At 43.6% G+C, this 13,161-nt stretch overlaps 1 long non-coding RNA gene across 1 annotated transcript in view; it reads right to left on the bottom strand.

Annotated features, from left to right (window-relative positions):
- LOC135057600 (uncharacterized) overlaps nt 1–12,755 on the bottom strand; it is a 42,421-nt gene extending 29,666 nt beyond the window's left edge. Inside the window, exon 1 of the long non-coding RNA XR_010244232.1 lies at nt 12,641–12,755. This is a non-coding gene — a long non-coding RNA (uncharacterized LOC135057600). The remainder of the gene's footprint in view (nt 1–12,640) is intronic.
- Between the last annotated feature and the right edge of the window lie 406 nt (nt 12,756–13,161).

Genomic DNA, 13,161 nt, shown 5'->3' with positions numbered 1-13,161 from the left:
AAACACCATTGATTTAAAGATATTTCATCTTACGTGTTCATTTACAGTATATATACACTGCAAATACATTATTTTGGGGCAACATAAATTTTTATTGCTCACACCAGTGTCAAAGTCAAAAATATTACATAAAGAGAACATACAAACTACACACATTTAAGTCTCTATACTTGCAAATACGCGCAGCGAGCGCAGCAATATATGGTAACACACGCATTTACACGGACATGCCACAGAGATGGATTCGACACTTATTTCATACAGTACATAATTATAATAATATCAAGCGCCAGACATCATGATGATTTAGAATTATATATATTAAAATAATGTCATGTATGTGTATTATTTGAACGGAACAAGATAGACCGGTCATGTTTACTATTAAAACAACCAGCTTAATGTGTAGATTAATTTGATACTTGTTATGAAGTTATAGGATATTGCAGCAAATAGTTATGATTACATGTACAAAAGCTAAAATCGCTCTTATTAGAACAATAGATATTCTTAGAGGTAGAGGATAGGGAACTCAGGCCAGCCATTTGGATGTCTTCAAGGCTGAATCTGATTACCATATACAAAGGAATTGGTGATTCATCGTTGACCCCTCCCCCAGAAACTAGATGAGACATAAGCTGACCACACAGGAGGTCAGAGTTACTTGCTTTTTGCTCTCAGAGGATGATGATGGACTTGCTAGCAGATCAGTTCCTGTATTTATTTACAGATAGAGGGAGACATAAGCTACATTGGAGGGAATGGTAATTGTATCGCTGGCATGTAATTGAAATTGTATGTAATTGTATGTAATTGCATGTTCTAACTGTTTACTGTGTGAGTTGTATTTATGTAACTATAGGTATACTGTACTTTGTAATATATATTGAATCCATATCCTTTTAATAACAAATATATACATCAATGAGCTTTGGAACTCAGATAATGTGTGGGTGTATTGTTTTCTCTTATGGGATGCAGTGTTGTGCGATGTACAGCGCACATTTATGGGATATGGTAATAAGATGTGCAGGCATTTACAATATATATTAGAGCGGGCATTTTAAATATTTGTGAGAAATCAATTTGGCATTCATACCAGCTACCCATAAATATTAGAGATGTGCACTTGAAATTTTTCGGGTTTTGTGTTTTGGTTTTGGGTTCGGTTCTGCGGCCGTGTTTTGGGTTCAACCGCGTTTTGTCAAAACCTCACCGAATTTTTTTTGTCGGATTCGGGTGTGTTTTGGATTCGGGTGTTTTTTTCAAAAAACACTAAAAAACAGCTTAAATCATAGAATTTGGGGGTCATTTTGATCCCAAAGTATTATTAACCTCAAAAACCATAATTTCCACTCATTTTCAGTCTATTCTGAATACCTCACACCTCACAATATTATTTTTAGTCCTAAAATTTGCACCGAGGTCGCTGGATGACTAAGCTAAGCGACCCTAGTGGCCGACACAAACACCTGGCCCATCTAGGAGTGGCACTGCAGTGTCACGCAGGATGGCCCTTCCAAAAAACACTCCCCAAACAGCACATGACGCAAAGAAAAAAAGAGGCGCAATGAGGTAGCTGTGTGAGTAAGATAAGTGACCCTAGTGGCCGACACAAACACCTGGCCCATCTAGGAGTGGCACTGCAGTGTCACGCAGGATGGCCCTTCCAAAAAACACTCCCCAAACAGCACATGACGCAAAGAAAAAAAGAGGCGCAATGAGGTAGCTGTGTGAGTAAGATAAGCGACCCTAGTGGCCGACACAAACACCTGGCCCATCTAGGAGTGGCACTGCAGTGTCACGCAGGATGGCCCTTCCAAAAAACACTCCCCAAATAGCACATGACGCAAAGAAAAAAAGAGGCGCAATGAGGTAGCTGTGTGAGTAAGATAAGCGACCCTAGTGGCCGACACAAACACCTGGCCCATCTAGGAGTGGCACTGCAGTGTCACGCAGGATGGCCCTTCCAAAAAACACTCCCCAAACAGCACATGACGCAAAGAAAAAAAGAGGCGCAATGAGGTAGCTGTGTGAGTAAGATAAGCGACCCTAGTGGCCGACACAAACACCTGGCCCATCTAGGAGTGGCACTGCAGTGTCACGCAGGATGGCCCTTCCAAAAAACACTCCCCAAACAGCACATGACGCAAAGAAAAAAAGAGGCGCAATGAGGTAGCTGTGTGAGTAAGATAAGCGACCCTAGTGGCCGACACAAACACCTGGCCCATCTAGGAGTGGCACTGCAGTGTCACGCAGGATGGCCCTTCCAAAAAACACTCCCCAAACAGCACATGACGCAAAGAAAAAAAGAGGCGCAATGAGGTAGCTGTGTGAGTAAGCTAAGCGACCCTAGTGGCCGACACAAACACCTGGCCCATCTAGGAGTGGCACTGCAGTGTCACGCAGGATGGCCCTTCCAAAAAACACTCCCCAAACAGCACATGACGCAAAGAAGAAAAAAAGAGGCGCAATGAGGTAGCTGTGTGAGTAAGATAAGCGACCCTAGTGGCCGACACAAACACCTGGCCCATCTAGGAGTGGCACTGCAGTGTCACGCAGGATGGCCCTTCCAAAAAACACTCCCCAAACAGCACATGACGCAAAGAAGAAAAAAAGAGGCGCAATGAGGTAGCTGTGTGAGTAAGCTAAGCGACCCTAGTGGCCGACACAAACACCTGGCCCATCTAGGAGTGGCACTGCAGTGTCACGCAGGATGGCCCTTCCAAAAAACACTCCCCAAACAGCACATGATGCAAAGAAGAAAAAAAGAGGCGCAATGAGGTAGCTGTGTGAGTAAGATAAGCGACCCTAGTGGCCGACACAAACACCTGGCCCATCTAGGAGTGGCACTGCAGTGTCACGCAGGATGGCCCTTCCAAAAAACACTCCCCAAACAGCACATGATGCAAAGAAGAAAAAAAGAGGCGCAATGAGGTAGCTGTGTGAGTAAGCTAAGCGACCCTAGTGGCCGACACAAACACCTGGCCCATCTAGGAGTGGCACTGCAGTGTCACGCAGGATGGCCCTTCCAAAAAAATTGTCCCCAAACAGCACATGACGCAAATAAAAATGAAAGAAAAAAGAGGTGCAAGATGGAATTGTCCTTGGGCCCTCCCACCCACCCTTATGTTGTATAAACAGGACATGCACACTTTAACCAACCCATCATTTCAGTGACAGGGTCTGCCACACGACTGTGACTGAAATGACGGGTTGGTTTGGACCCCCACCGAAAAAGAAGCAATTAATCTCTCCTTGCACAAACTGGCTCTACAGAGGCAAGATGTCCACCTCATCATCATCCTCCGATATATCACCGTGTACATCCCGCTCCTCACAGATTATCAATTCGTCCCCACTGGAATCAACCATCTCAGCTCCCTGTGTACTTTGTGGAGGCAATTGCTGCTGGTCAATGTCTCCACGGAGGAATTGATTATAATTCATTTTAATGAACATCATCTTCTCCACATTTTCTGGAAGTAACCTCGTACGCCGATTGCTGACAAGGTGAGCGGCGGCACTAAACACTCTTTCGGAGTACACACTTGTGGGAGGGCAACTTAGGTAGAATAAAGCCAGTTTGTGCAAGGGCCTCCAAATTGCCTCTTTTTCCTGCCAGTATAAGTACGGACTGTCTGACGTGCCTACTTGGATGCGGTCACTCATATAATCCTCCACCATTCTTTCAATGGTGAGAGAATCATATGCAGTGACAGTAGACGACATGTCCGTAATCGTTGTCAGGTCCTTCAGTCCGGACCAGATGTCAGCATCAGCAGTCGCTCCAGACTGCCCTGCATCACCGCCAGCGGGTGGGCTCGGAATTCTGAGCCTTTTCCTCGCACCCCCAGGTGCGGGAGAATGTGAAGGAGGAGATGTTGACAGGTCGCGTTCCGCTTGACTTGACAATTTTGTCACCAGCAGGTCTTTGAACCCCAGCAGACTTGTGTCTGCCGGAAAGAGAGATCCAAGGTAGGTTTTAAATCTAGGATCGAGCACGGTAGCCAAAATGTAGTGCTCTGATTTCAACAGATTGACCACCCGTGAATCCTTGTTAAGCGAATTAAGGGCTCCATCCACAAGTCCCACATGCCTAGCGGAATCGCTCCCTTTTAGCTCCTCCTTCAATGCCTCCAGCTTCTTCTGCAAAAGCCTGATGAGGGGAATGACCTGACTCAGGCTGGCAGTGTCTGAACTGACTTCACGTGTGGCAAGTTCAAAAGGTTGCAGAACCTTGCACAACGTTGAAATCATTCTCCACTGCGCTTGAGACAGGTACATTCCACCTCCTATATCGTGCTCAATTGTATAGGCTTGAATGGCCTTTTGCTGCTCCTCCAACCTCTGAAGCATATATAGGGTTGAATTCCACCTCGTTACCACTTCTTGCTTCAGATGATGGCAGGGCAGGTTCAGGCGTTTTTGGTGGTGCTCCAGTCTTCTGTACGTGGTGCCTGTACGCCGAAAGTGTCCCGCAATTCTTCTGGCCACCGACAGCATCTCTTGCACGCCCCTGTCGTTTTTTTAAAAATTCTGCACCACCAAATTCAAGGTATGTGCAAAACATGGGACGTGCTGGAATTTGCCCATATTTAATGCACACACAATATTGCTGGCGTTGTCCGATGCCACAAATCCACAGGAGAGTCCAATTGGGGTAAGCCATTCCGCGATGATCTTCCTCAGTTGCCGTAAGAGGTTTTCAGCTGTGTGCGTATTCTGGAAACCGGTGATACAAAGCGTAGCCTGCCTAGGAAAGAGTTGGCGTTTGCGAGATGCTGCTACTGGTGCCGCCGCTGCTGTTCTTGCGGCGGGAGTCCATACATCTACCCAGTGGGCTGTCACAGTCATATAGTCCTCACCCTGCCCTGCTCCACTTGTCCACATGTCCGTGGTTAAGTGGACATTGGGTACAACTGCATTTTTTAGGACACTGGTGAGTCTTTTTCTGACGTCCGTGTACATTCTCGGTATCGCCTGCCTAGAGAAGTGGAACCTAGATGGTATTTGGTAACGGGGGCACACTACCTCAAGAAATTGTCTAGTTCCCTGTGAACTAACGGCGGATACCGGACGCACGTCTAAACCAACATAGTTGTCAAGGCCTCAGTTATCCGCTTTGCAACAGGATGACTGCTGTGATATTTCATCTTCCTCGCAAAGGACTGTTGGACAGTCAATTGCTTGGTGGAAGTAGTAAAAGTGGGCTTACGACTTCCCCTCTGGGATGACCATCGACTCCCAGCAGCAACAACAGCAGCGCCAGCAGCAGTAGGCGTTACACGCAAGGATGCATCGGAGGAATCCCAGGCAGGAGAGGACTCGTCAGAATTGCCAGTGACATGGCCTGCAGGACTATTGGCATTCCTGGGGAAGGAGGAAATTGACACTGAGGGAGTTGGTGGGGTGGTTTGCGTGAGCTTGGTTACAAGTGGAAGGGATTAACTGGTCAGTGGACTGCTTCCGCTGTCGCCCAAAGTTTTTGAACTTGTCACTGACTTATTATGAATGCGCTGCAGGTGACGTATAAGGGAGGATGTTCCGAGGTGGTTAATGTCCTTACCCCTACTTATTACAGCTTGACAAAGGCAACACACGGCTTGACAAATGTTGTCCGCATTTCTGGTGAAATACTTCCACACCGAAGAGCTGATTTTTTTGGTATTTTCACCAGGCATGTCAACGGCCCTATTCCTCCCACGGACAACAGGTGTCTCCCCGGTTGCCTGACTTAAACAAACCACCTCACCATCAGAATCCTCCTTGTCAATTTCCTCCCCAGCGCCAGCAACACCCATATCCTCCTCATCCTGGTGTACTTCAACACTGACATCTTCAATCTGACTATCAGGAACTGGACTGCGGGTGCTCCTTACAGCACTTGCAGGGGGGCGTGCAAATGGTGGAAGGCGCATGCTCTTCACGTCCAGTGTTGGGAAGGTCAGGCATCGCAACCGACACAATTGGACTCTCCTTGTGGATTTGGGATTTCGAAGAACGTACAGTTCTTTGCGGTGCTTTTGCCAGCTTGAGTCTTTTCATTTTTCTAGCGAGAGGCTGAGTGCTTCCATCCTCATGTGAAGCTGAACCACTAGCCATGAACATAGGCCAGGGCCTCAGCCGTTCCTTGCCACTCCGTGTGGTAAATGGCATATTGGCAAGTTTACGCTTCTCCTCCGACAATTTTATTTTAGATTTTGGAGTCCTTTTTTTACTGATATTTGGTGTTTTGGATTTTACATGCTCTGTACTATGACATTGGGCATCGGCCTTGGCAGACGACGTTGCTGGCATTTCATCGTCTCGGCCATGACTAGTGGCAGCAGCTTCAGCACGAGGTGGAAGTGGATCTTGATCTTTCCCTAATTTTGGAACCTCAACATTTTTGTTCTCCATATTTTAATAGGCACAACTAAAAGGCACCTCAGGTAAACAATGGAGATGGATGGATACTAGTATACTTATGGATGGACCAGCGACTGCCGACACAGAGGTAGCTACAGCCGTGGACTACCGTACTGTGTCTGCTGCTAATATAGACTGGATGATAATGAGATGAAATTAATATATATATATATATATAATATCACTAGTACTGCAGCCGGACAGGTATATATATTTATTATGTAATGACTGATGACGGACCTGCTGGACACTGTCAGCTCAGCAGCACCGCAGACTGCTACAGTAAGCTACTATAGTAGTATGTATCAAGAAGAAAGAAAAAAAAAAACCACGGGTAGGTGGTATACAATTATGGATGGACCAGCGACTGCCGACACAGAGGTAGCTACAGCCGTGGACTACTGTACTGTGTCTGCTGCTAATATAGACTGGATGATAATGAGATGAAATTAATATATATATATATATAATATCACTAGTACTGCAGCCGGACAGGTATATATATTTATTATGTAATGACTGATGACGGACCTGCTGGACACTGTCAGCTCAGCAGCACCGCAGACTGCTACAGTAAGCTACTATAGTAGTATGTATCAAGAAGAAAGAAAGAAAAAACCACGGGTAGGTGGTATACAATTATGGATGGACCAGCGACTGTCGACACAGAGGTAGCTACAGCCGTGGACTACCGTACTGTGTCTGCTGCTAATATAGACTGGATGATAATGAGATTAAATTAATATATATATATATATAATATCACTAGTACTGCAGCCGGACAGGTATATATATTTATTATGTAATGACTGATGACGGACCTGCTGGACACTGTCAGCTCAGCAGCACCGCAGACTGCTACAGTAAGCTACTATAGTAGTTTGTATCAAGAAGAAAGAAAAAAAAAAAAACACGGGTAGGTGGTATACAATTATGGATGGACCAGCGACTGCCGACACAGAGGTAGCTACAGCCGTGGACTACCGTACTGTGTCTGCTGCTAATATAGACTGGATGATAATGAGATGAAATTAATATATATATATATATATATATATAATATCACTAGTACTGCAGCCGGACAGGTATATATATTTATTATGTAATGACTGATGACGGACCTGCTGGACACTGTCAGCTCAGCAGCACCGCAGACTGCTACAGTAAGCTACTATAGTAGTATGTATCAAGAAGAAAGAAAAAAAAAACACGGGTAGGTGGTATACAATTATGGATGGACCAGCGACTGCCGACACAGAGGTAGCTACAGCCGTGGACTACCGTACTGTGTCTGCTGCTAATATAGACTGGATGATAATGAGATGAAATTAATATATATATATATATATAATATCACTAGTACTGCAGCCGGACAGGTATATATATTTATTATGTAATGACTGATGACGGACCTGCTGGACACTGTCAGCTCAGCAGCACCGCAGACTGCTACAGTAAGCTACTATAGTAGTATGTATCAAGAAGAAAAAAAAAAAAAAAAACACGGGTAGGTGGTATACAATTATGGATGGACCAGCGACTGCTGACACAGAGGTAGCTACAGCCGTGGACTACCGTACTGTGTCTGCTGCTAATATAGACTGGATGATAATTAGATGAAATTAATATATATATATATATATATAATATCACTAGTACTGCAGCCGGACAGGTATATATATTTATTATGTAATGACTGATGACGGACCTGCTGGACACTGTCAGCTCAGCAGCACCGCAGACTGCTACAGTAAGCTACTATAGTAGTATGTATCAAGAAGAAAGAAAAAAAAAAACCACGGGTAGGTGGTATACAATTATGGATGGACCAGTGACTGCCGACACAGAGGTAGCTACAGCCGTGGACTACCGTACTGTGTCTGCTGCTAATATAGACTGGATGATAATGAGATGAAATTAATATATATATATATAATATCACTAGTACTGCAGCCGGACAGGTATATATATTTATTATGTAATGACTGATGACGGACCTGCTGGACACTGTCAGCTCAGCAGCACCGCAGCCTGCTACAGTAAGCTACTATAGTAGTATGTATCAAGAAGAAAGAAAAAAAAAAAAACACGGGTAGGTGGTATACAATTATGGATGGACCAGCGACTGCCGACACAGAGGTAGCTACAGCCGTGGACTACCGTACTGTGTCTGCTGATAATATAGACTGGATGATAATGAGATGAAATTAATATATATATATATAATATCACTAGTACTGCAGCCGGACAGGTATATATATTTATTATGTAATGACTGATGACGGACCTGCTGGACACTGTCAGCTCAGCAGCACCGCAGACTGCTACAGTAAGCTACTATAGTAGTATGTATCAAGAAGAAAGAAAAAAAAAAAACCACGGGTAGGTGGTATACAATTATGGATGGACCAGCGACTGCCGACACAGAGGTAGCTACAGCCGTGGACTACCGTACTGTGTCTGCTGCTAATATAGACTGGATGATAATGAGATGAAATTAATATATATATATATATAATATCACTAGTACTGCAGCCGGACAGGTATATATATTTATTATGTAATGACTGATGACGGACCTGCTGGACACTGTCAGCTCAGCAGCACCGCAGACTGCTACAGTAAGCTACTATAGTAGTATGTATCAAGAAGAAAGAAAAAAAAAACCACGGGTAGGTGGTATACAATTATGGATGGACCAGCGACTGCCGACACAGAGGTAGCTACAGCCGTGGACTACCGTACTGTGTCTGCTGCTAATATAGACTGGATGATAATGAGATGAAATTAATATATATATATATAATATCACTAGTACTGCAGCCGGACAGGTATATATATTTATTATGTAATGACTGATGACGGACCTGCTGGACACTGTCAGCTCAGCAGCACCGCAGCCTGCTACAGTAAGCTACTATAGTAGTATGTATCAAGAAGAAAGAAAAAAAAACCACGGGTAGGTGGTATACAATTATGGATGGACCAGCGACTGCCGACACAGAGGTAGCTACAGCCGTGGACTACCGTACTGTGTCTGCTGCTAATATAGACTGGATGATAATGAGATGAAATTAATATATATATATATATATAATATCACTAGTACTGCAGCCGGACAGGTATATATATTTATTATGTAATGACTGATGACGGACCTGCTGGACACTGTCAGCTCAGCAGCACCGCAGACTGCTACAGTAAGCTACTATAGTAGTATGTATCAAGAAGAAAGAAAAAAAAACACACGGGTAGGTGGTATACAATTATATATATATTATATACAATTTTATATATATATATATATATATATATATATATATATTAAACTGGTGGTGATTAATTAAACTGGTGGTCAGGTCACTGGTCACACTATCAGCAACTTGCAAGTAGTACTCCTAAGCAGACAATCACAATATATACTGGTGGTCAGTGTGGTCACAATGGCAGTGTGGCACTCTGGCAGCAAAAGTGTGCACTGTACGTTAAAATATGTACTCCTGCTCTCTGGGGCAGATTTATTAAGCCTGGTGAAGTGATAAAGTGGAAGGTGATAACGCACCAGCCAGTCAGTTATTAACTGTCATTTTTCAAACCCAGCCTGTAACATGGAAGTTAGGAGCTGATTGGCTGGTACTTTATCTCCTTCCACTTTATCACTTCACCAGGCTTCATAAATCTGCCTCTCAGACTCTAACTGCTCCCCACTGTCTCCCCCACAAGTCAGATATACAGTCACACTATCACTTCAGCAAGTAGTAGAACTCCTCCTAATGCTCCCCAAAATTACTAAAGTAAATACTGTGTCTCTCTCTACTCTAGTCTCACTCTCTTCTCTATAAACGGAGAGAACGCCAGCCACGTCCTCTCCCTATCAATCTCAATGCACGTGTGAAAATGGCGGCGACGCGCGGCTCCTTATATAGAATCCGATTCTCGCGATAGAATCCGAGCCTCGCGAGAATCCGACAGCGGGATGATGACGTTCGGGCGCGCTCGGGTTAACCGAGCAAGGCGGGAAGATCCGAGTCGCTCGGACCCGTGTAAAAAAACCTGAAGTTCGGGCGGTTTCGGATTCCGAGGAACCGAACCCGCTCATCTCTAATAAATATTCCCCCCTCCCTCTTCTCTTCCCCTACCTATGCCATGCTATATCATTCACCATTTGTTTACATAATCTCAGTTACACACATTCTCTATTCCTTCCTTTGGTAGGATGTATGGAATGTCAAGATGGCACTGTCTCTTTATCGTTTACAACTTGGTCCTCCCTGGGTATTTCTACTCTTTTACTGGGCTCCTCTTCGACATCACTTACTTTTTTTGAAGCTGTGGAAAAGCATATTCTTTGACCTCAACCCCAGTATCCTGACTTTCAAGCTATACAGTACATTATTTAAAATCCATTTTCAAAGGTTACATTCACAAGATTTTGTTAATCCTCTTGATGCTTTTGACTAATTTGGTTCACATTCGAACTGCACTATATATGCTCCGATAATAATTAAACTTGATTCAGAAAGTGAGCTTCCGGAAACTCGCAAATGGGCTACACAACTACCATTTCTTTTCCCTACTGACATCCTCAATACTTTTCATTTGAACCAATAGCTCATTCCAGCCAGTACCTATCAGAAAATGGAATATCAAGTTTTACACAGAGCGCATCTGTCCCCTCAAAAATTATATGTGATTGGTCTATCTGAAGATGCCAGTTGCCCCAAATGCTTAGTTGTGGAAGCAGATCTTAAGCATTGCTTTTGGAACTGCCAATAAATTCAACAGTTCTGGAAAGACTTGACTCATCATGGTAATACCACTTTAGGCATATCTTTCTGAGGCACAGCGTCTTGGGCAATATTTGGCTATTTAGCTGTCCAACCAGATGTCCCCAATGTTGATAAAAAATATTACTATTTCTAGTGGCAGTTGGAAGGAAAACTATCCTTCAACAATTCTGCACCCACTGTAGTCATGGCCACTTCTAGACTCCTTGTTTTATTTACCATTGACTGGCTGTAAACAATTATGAATAAGGAGAAATTGACATCTAAATTGTTTCAATGTTGGGGCAAATCTATTCAGACGCTCCCATCATTTAAAAAACTTGCTATTCAGCATTGCTTCCAGCACACTCCATGTTTTCTTACCAATTACTGGTGGATCTAAACCCTATTACTCGCTAGCCATTCTTTAGAGAACCTTTATTTCTCTTCTTTCAACTTTATCCCTATTATATGCATATTTGTGTTCACTATCCTCTTCCTTACCTCCCTTTTCTCTCATCCTTGATTTGCTCCATGGATAGATTGGCGGCTTGTGGGTCCTGGGGTAAGCACCTGTTGTACTGGTTATTTTTAATTCTATTTTGTGTTCCTCTCCTTTTTCTTTTATTATTTGTACTGTGCTAATTAAATCTACTTGCCGGTCATTTTACTTTTTGGGTTGATATAACAGGACTAAGACATTTCCCCTTTTCCTTGATATATTGAACCTACATATTCCATTTAGGATAGTCAAGCAACTCTGTTTCTGTCTACAAATATATAATTCTATATTGTTTTAAAAAAAGGAAAAAATGTTGGCTCTAGCTTAGACCCTAAGGGCCAAGTGTAATACGTCCGAGTTTGGCGGCCGTGCGGATGCCATCCTAACGCGGACATTTTTTAAAGGGGCAATCACTTATAAGGCAAAACTCTGCCTTGTAAGTGTTTCCCCTTTTAATAAAATGTGCAAGTTCGGACTGCATCCCGCACGGCCACCAAAATTGTGCGTCATTACATCCGGCCCTATATGTTCATTCCTGTTGCTATATTTCCTTAATTGTATGACATTGTATTACAGTATATGATTACTATATTTTCCTTTGTACTATGCAGAGCCTTAATAAATATAACGTAAATATAGAGCTTCTCCCAGCAGGAATTAATCCAGCAAAAAAAGAGGCTAAGTTTGAGTCTAAACTTGTGTATAAGGAATACACAGTATTTGTTTGCCAGCTTTTGGAATTTGTATTGATTTCAGATATTTGGTGTATAGGGTGTCAGTTAAGATGAATTGAATTTAAATGGGATAAGCAATTTTAGAACTTAATTAAAGTAGTCTTTCATTTTGTTGTAATAACAGTCTTTCATTGTGTTGTAATACTGTACCTTAGTTTCTGGCAAGCAAACAGATCACAAATTAGTCTCAGTCAATTTGTCATGAAACGGGACTTAGCATCTCATACCTTGCCAGTGCGCACTCTGGTCCGACTCCGGAGCTCCCGTGGGGTCCATGTCGCCCCCCATTCTGCCTTCTGCTGCACTGACTCTGGCCCCCCGTTGTCACGGGCGCTGCCATGTTGCTGTGGATCAGCTGATCGCAAGTTCTCCAACCACAAGCATCAGTTAGTCACATGATTCCACTGTCCAATGGTTAACCGGCAAGGGGAATAAAAGGGCTAGACAGAGCTCTAGCAAATTGCCCAGATCAACGTCGCTGTCTCAGCTACGTTCAGGCTCAGACTCCAATGATCATTTCATGTTCCTGTTGCCCTGTTCTATACCAGCGATCCCAAGTTCCAGCAGTACTACCAGCACTGTGATGCAGCTCAGAGTACTTCATCTGCACTAAGACTTCAGCAGCATTACCATCACTGTGATTCAGCTCCAGGTATATCACCTATACAAAGATTTCAGCAGCATTGCCAGCACTGTTTACAGCACTAAGTACTTGCACCTGTACTGTGATTACAGCAGCATTGCCAGC

The sequence above is a fragment of the Pseudophryne corroboree genome, chromosome 3 (assembly GCF_028390025.1).
Source record: "Pseudophryne corroboree isolate aPseCor3 chromosome 3, aPseCor3.hap2, whole genome shotgun sequence".
In the NCBI taxonomy this organism is placed as follows: Eukaryota; Metazoa; Chordata; class Amphibia; order Anura; family Myobatrachidae; genus Pseudophryne; species Pseudophryne corroboree.
This window is presented reverse-complemented; position numbering and strand designations above follow the sequence as displayed.